This window comes from Aythya ferina (genome assembly GCF_964211825.1).
Source record: "Aythya ferina genome assembly, chromosome: 3".
In the NCBI taxonomy this organism is placed as follows: Eukaryota; Metazoa; Chordata; class Aves; order Anseriformes; family Anatidae; genus Aythya; species Aythya ferina.
The window spans coordinates 17,213,628-17,220,279 of NC_140298.1; the positions used below are offsets into that span (position 1 = coordinate 17,213,628).

A 6,652-nucleotide genomic window follows, 5' to 3' on the forward strand; every position below is an offset into this window, starting at 1 on the left:
TAATAGATTTTGTTTAAAAAGTCGGTTCAAGAATTAAATGTGTCCACTGCCACAAATCCTTTGCTGGATGATTGTGTCTGTTGGCATGAAGAAGCCCTTGTGCTTGATGCTTAGGGACAAAACACCTGTTTCAAAAGCAAAGCTGCTGCCTCTTGGATAGAGAAGAGACATTCTTACCTGTTAGCAGCACAGTGCTTGGGACACAAGCTTATTTCATTAAAAGGTTGCTTTCTTAAGGCATTGATCACTGTTGTTTGCGAGTACTGTGATGTGTAAGTACTGTCAGTCAGTTAGGAATTGTACCAGAAGAGGGCAGACATACGTGTGCACACACACAGACACAGACACACAGACATACAGACACACAGACACAAGGTCACTCAGAGCTCACTGAAATGATGCTCACCGGTACTGAAGGAAAACACAGACACCCCTCAGATCTTTACAGTGCTACTCCTGAAAACTGAAATTAAATAACATAACCTATAATCCACAGGTTAGCACAGACCGAACCCTCTTTCTTTTCTTTCTTGCTTACATTCTTTTTGACAAGTTCTGAAATAAAGAGCTACCTCTACTTACTATGTCTATAAGCAAAATGTAAACACCACTACACAGCACCTAGCACTTTTATCAGCAAAGTCACTAACATATTTGCCATGCAAGTACAGGGTTTTTTAAAGACTACTGACTGTCAGATTGCAGGAACAGTGGAAAATATAGAGAATTTACTTTTGATAATAACCTGGCTTGGAAAGAATGGAAAAAAAAAAAAAATCAATACAGAAAAGGCTGAGGTAGATTTGTCTGTAAATGATGTAATGTCACTGTACTGTAGCAGACAAATGGAACGTCAAACTAACAGGCAGGGCACTGCAAGATTAGTGAACCGGGTGTAGGTAAAAGATCCCTTCCCTCAAGCAGAAGGACATCCCACCCTGCACTCCTATGATGGAGAAACGTGTTGGGTAAAAGAAGCACCATGATGCTAATGGCCCGAAACCCTGGCCCAGTGGGACTGTACAGTGAGGTCAGGTAGTAGGTGAGCGGCCAAGGCCCAGGCAGTGCTTTATTCTCTTAAAATGGTCAGGAAAAGCCGAAATGGCAGAGCTCTGGTGTGATCAGCTGCCTGTTGCACCCTGGGCTAACAACACCTGAGTTTTTGCATGCTGGCCAACAAACGGTCAGAAGCCTTCTTCCAGGCTGTGACACCAGGTGCAGATATGCCCCAGAACTGGAGTCTCTTGAGCAATTGCTCCGAATCAAGCTCTTCTCTTCTGCTTGGCTGGTGGATAACCTCGCGCAGGCACATAAAGCGTTCTGCTTGGTACAAAGCCACCTGAGTGCCCAAGTGCCTGACCCCTGACCTTCGCAGTGATCCCCAACTGTTAGGCAGCAAATAATCCCTGCACCGTTTTAGAAGTGCTTGCTCCCAGTGGGTTGCTCGGGCTCTCTGGACATGTCCCCCTGCCCTGTTAGAACGAGCTGCCTCGGTAATGCCAAGAGTTCCCACCTGCATCATTTGGTTTCTAAGCGGAGCAGCCCTACTGTCCCTCCTGTCTTTTCTGAAACTCTTTATAGCAACGAAACCCTCATGGTATGAAGACAGTGCAGTAATGGTTGATGATTTGCCTTCCCTCCTTCGGATGATTTACTTTCCCTCCTCTCTGCTCCCGGGGCCTAATTACTATTCTAATAATAGCCGTCGCCAGCCTCCTCTGCCTCTCGCCCACTGGCATACGGGTAAGATACCACACTGCTGCTGGGCACAGGCTGCATCCTGCTTCCCTGGGCTCCAGGGGTGCCACAGAGACTGTGCTCTGCAGAGCCACTCTCAGCAGCCTTGGCCTCCTCCTCCAGCACTGCCCAGCATCTCCAAAGGGCCCTTCCAGCTGTCTCTGGCACAGCCCTGCAAGAAATCTCCACCTGGCCCCGGCTGGCAGCACCAGTAGCCTGGTACACGGGAGGTGCCCTAAACATGAAGAAACCAAGCAGAAGTGCTCCACGTACTAATTAACACAAAAAGCTGCAGCTCTGGCACAGCAGCCCTGGCACAGGCAGGGAATTCGCCAGATGAGACATTTTTGTGCTGAGTGATCCCCCTGTTCACAGATGTGAGCGCACAGGTGGAGCGCACACCTTTTCTTAGCCAGAGCCTTGCGAAAAGGGGTTTGTGCCCCACTGTCTTATGCACCAAGCCTGTTTGAAGAGATGAGGGGTTTATTCACTGCTGCTCAGTATGGGTCTTGGAAAATGGGTGACGCTGCTTCATTAGAGCACAGGATTACGCCTCCAAAGGGAGGAGAACATTTGGGTCCAAAATAAGGGATGGTCCCCAAGAGGGATTTAGGATCCTTCCACTGCTCTGCTGGTGCTGGGCACAGCCAGGAGGGCAGGGCCAGTGCCTTGAACAGACAGGACTCTGCCCGGGCAGGGCATCCCCAGCCCTGCAAGGAGAGCCCACTGCTGGAGAGCTGCAAACACCCCCTGCCTTCAGGTCCCAGAGAAACCAGTATTTCCCAGGATCAGGCCCTCTGTCTAGACTCGGGTGACAAAAATACTCTGACAACAAGTGACCACTTCCAATGGCAGGCTGTCACGCCCACAGCTCGGATAACTAACAAGTGTCCGTGACTCTGAGACCCACTGGTGTGTCAAGCTAGTGAGCTGCATCACTTCTGGAGACACATTCACCCCTAAAACACAAGGAAAGGATAAATAATGCCACTCATGAAGGACAGGGCTACCAGTGGACCTGCTCTGGTTTGCAATTTTTTTCCTGGACAGCAGGGAAAATGGTTCCCTCCCCATCGCACAGCCTTGTAGAGCCATCAGGGCTGGGTTGCCTTTAACCCCTTCACTCCCTTGTGAGCCAGGATGCTTTCCACTAGCTCCTCTGCCTGTCCCAGCTCGCCCCTAGGAATACACACACACTGGCCCTAAGTGCACGCACTCCATGCTTCACCTACCGTCAAGTACCTCATTAAAATCATACTAACTTTGCGTCTCTGCAGCATCAGCCGTAGACTTCTTGGCTGTTACTAGAGGATACTGGATCACTCTTAGAAAGGAAACCTGATCTTTCAGTCCTGTTCATACACGGTAGTATTTTTCCTAGTATTTTTCCTACCAGGAGGTAGGACACGGTCTTGCAGCTACACCCTTTGAAAATCCCACGGCAGGAGCTGTTCCTTTTTACCCAGGTACATTACACAGGATACGGTTATATTGGGAATTCAGATACACTGACAGCAGCTGACAGCTGAAAAAACAAACAGAACACAGTCTCAGCTACAGTTAACCCTTCACATGCACAACAAACAGAAAACAAGGAAGGTTTTTGTCTTTAAAAGTGCCGTGCCTGCAATCAATTAGGAAAAAAAAAAAAAAAAAAAGGAAAAGAAAAAAAAATCACAAACATTTAAAATCTTGTCACAAAATATTGGATTTTCCAGCATAGCCTAATAGGGTAAGTATTAAAATCACACTAAAATACACAGGGTGCTGGGCGACCAGGTCCCCGAAGTTGCCTTTGAAAATCCAAGACCCAGCAAATAAAGTCAAGGAAAAACATTTACCACGTTTTTTGTTGTTAGCTTTTTGCCATAAGATGGTAAGGGCTTTAGTGCCTGAGGTATAGGTAGTTCCTGGATGCTTTTAGGGAAGTGGGACGGAGGCAGAGTCTGGAGAATAGTTTGCATAGCTTGCAGGTATAAAGAAGCAGGCGTGTTCCCCACCAGGCTGTTGAATTTGTCTTCCCCCAGCAAAGCTGTCCAGTGCTCTGGATGATCCCGCAGAACTTTCCGCATCTTAAATTGGGGGTTGGGCATGAAGAGCAAGAGGTAGTCAAGGCAGAGCTTCTTCGATGCCACGTTGACTTTGGAGTCCCACATCTGTTCCAGGATGACGTCCAGCGGGGTAAGTCCTTTGCTGTCCTCTATCCTAGGAGAAGCTCCATTGCCAAGGAGGATGAGGACCGTCTCTGACCTCAGCAGTTCACAGGCAAGGTGTAGGGGTGTTTTCCCGTCTTCCAGATGAAAGCAGCCAGTCCTGTTGATGTAGGAGTTCAGGCTGGGGAGCTTGTGTGCAATTTTGATGATCAGCCCCAAGATATCTCTCCTGTCATATGTGACTGCCATGGCCAAGTGGGGAGCAGACGATGGGCAATAGCAGAAGTGTTCCCCAGGCACCTTGAGAGCCTCCTCTGGGAAATGAGACAGCAGATACTGAGCATAAGGCAGGTGGTTATGCACCACTGCATAGAGAAGGGCTTCTGAAGGTGAGTACGTTCTTAGGCTGGCGTTTTCCTCCCAGTAAAAATATTCCATAGTTCTCATGTCTTCTAGCATCCAAACAGGCTTGTGATCCCTCACAGCCTGATAGAACATATAGGATAAGAACTTGCAGTGCCTGCTCTGATCGTCCGGCAGGCTGGCCTGGTTACTGGCCATGGCTCAGCAAATAAAGAGCTGCTCCCCGTAAAATCGCTCCAGATGGTAAGATCTGTGCACTTGGAATGCAGATCCCGATGCTGCTGCAACCTTCAGGCTGTCATTGCTGCCTGGACCGCACTAGCTGGAATGCATGGGCTGATCATCTCCACCCATTCATTGTTTTTCCCCTCACTGCAGTGGTTTTGTTTAGGTAAGCACAATCCCACAGGCTCGGTTAACCCATGCCATGCAAGCAGATGGTTAGTAAATATATCCTGCTCGGTGTGTGGCGCAGGTTACTGGAACGCTGTCAGACTGCAAGCGATTTTATACACACACACAGCTAGAGAGAAAGCAGGGAGAGACTAAAATTAGCTTGAGAGGTGAGGTAGTTTTCTGTCTGCATTTCATGTCTAACCAGATCAGCTCATATGCTGCAGTAAGTACGACAGCAATATTCATCTGTTTTTTGTATGTCACTCACACACACAGCTTAGTAAATCGTAAAAAGAATATGTTGCAGTTTAAAATGTTCCACAGCTGATAATACGGATGATAATGCACTCACGAAATCAAGGGACTGGTAGCTGTAGCATTAGAAAGGGATCCCTATTTTAGAAAAAATGGTATGGCTGGCCAATTAGGAGACACTGATGTTAATGGATTGTCTATAAGGCATTAGTGATGTTTAAGATCCCAGCATTGATCTCTGCAGAGAAAGGAGTCAAGCAGGATATGGAGTAACCCTTCCCAGAGCCGCAAAGTATATTGCCCAGTGTAAATGCCTGCCTTTGTTTAGCAAGGAAATATCTGAAGTGCCTCTGTTTTGCACAGCAGGGACATAAACAAAAGGTTAATGGCCAAACCACACTGGTGGATAGAGTGCTTTGATCCAAGCATTTCTCAGATGTCATGTTCCAGGACTGAGATCAGAGCAAGCTGTAATGGGAGGAAGTGGGTTTAAGCAACCTAACTTGTGTAATGCCCTGGCAAGACACAGAGGACCAAGGCCTGATGGGGGCTGCCTATAGGATGGTGCAGAAGGGCCAGACTGAAATTAAATTTGTAGAAAATAAATGAATTAAGCACCCTTCATTGCAACTTATGCTTAAGGAAGAACTTCTACACATCTTATAAATCAACAGATTTCAGTAGGGTGGTATCTCATCACCTTGATATGAGAACAGAAAAATACAGCAAGTCAAGAATTTTTGCTTTCATTTAGCAAGGAGATGACAGCATATTCAAACTAAGTAAGGAATGTTCAAGTATCAAATCTGATCATCTCCAAAATGTCTGGAGTCATCCAAAGAGAAAACCATAGCCATTTACAAATCTGGGTCTAGATGTAGCACATCTTCCCATTTTCAAAGGTTCTGGTTGTTCATGCCCTAAACATTTAATTTTAGGGTCAGATTTCATATTGTTAGAATAAATGATTCTATGTCCAGTTCTAGTCTGTCGTTTTTGTGCTTACGTGTGGAAATACTGCTAAATAGTCACTTGCACATGCTAGTATCCAGTTGTATCCATGGCCGTAATAAACCATGTGCATGCTTAGGGGCAGATCCAAAGAATACTGAAGAGCACAGGGAAGTTCTCACTGATTTCAGCGTGCTCCAGCTCAGGCAGTCATTGAGCACTTGGGAATGAATCCACGTTTTGTTTCCCAGGTTGCTAACCCAGAGCAGCTCACAGCTGGGGCTGCACACTGAACCAGGAATTGCCTTATCTTTGCCTTGGGGTTGCAGACACTAACCAACCCTCACTGCTTGAAGCATCTGCTCTAGCGTTTAGGTAAATTGAGATGCAGGGTGCATATTTGTGCAGGGAAGTTAGCGTTTGGTACATTGAGAGGGGAATTACAGCATGCTGGTTCCTTCGTGGGGGTTGTGTGCAGGCACTCTCAAAGGATGTAATGGGTTAGTACCAGGTAGCCTCATTCTTGCCAATCTAATCCATCCCACATTGACCCCAGGACAGGCAGGCTCACAGTCATCTTCTCTGGTGTTAAATTCATCTCGAGTGGCAATCATCTGAGCAAAAGCTGTTCTGCCACTGCTCCAGCACTTCCCATCCATGGCAGGGTCATTAGCAAATGCAACCACTTTTGTGGTGCCCATGCTGTGTGGTGACTGCCAGGGCAGCCATTCTGCAGTAACACGCACACCAATTTTTACATTTCACCTTTGTAGGCTGTGGCACAAGCTAGGTGTCTT

The 6,652-nt window shown here is 47.1% G+C and overlaps 1 pseudogene across 1 annotated transcript; it reads right to left on the reverse strand.

The window, feature by feature from the left end:
* Positions 1 to 553: 553 nt before the first annotated feature.
* LOC311434199 (ankyrin repeat domain-containing protein 9 pseudogene) lies at positions 554 to 4,776 on the reverse strand (annotated as a pseudogene). The gene has a single exon. The product of its transcript is annotated as an ankyrin repeat domain-containing protein 9 pseudogene (transcript).
* Between the last annotated feature and the right edge of the window lie 1,876 nt (positions 4,777 to 6,652).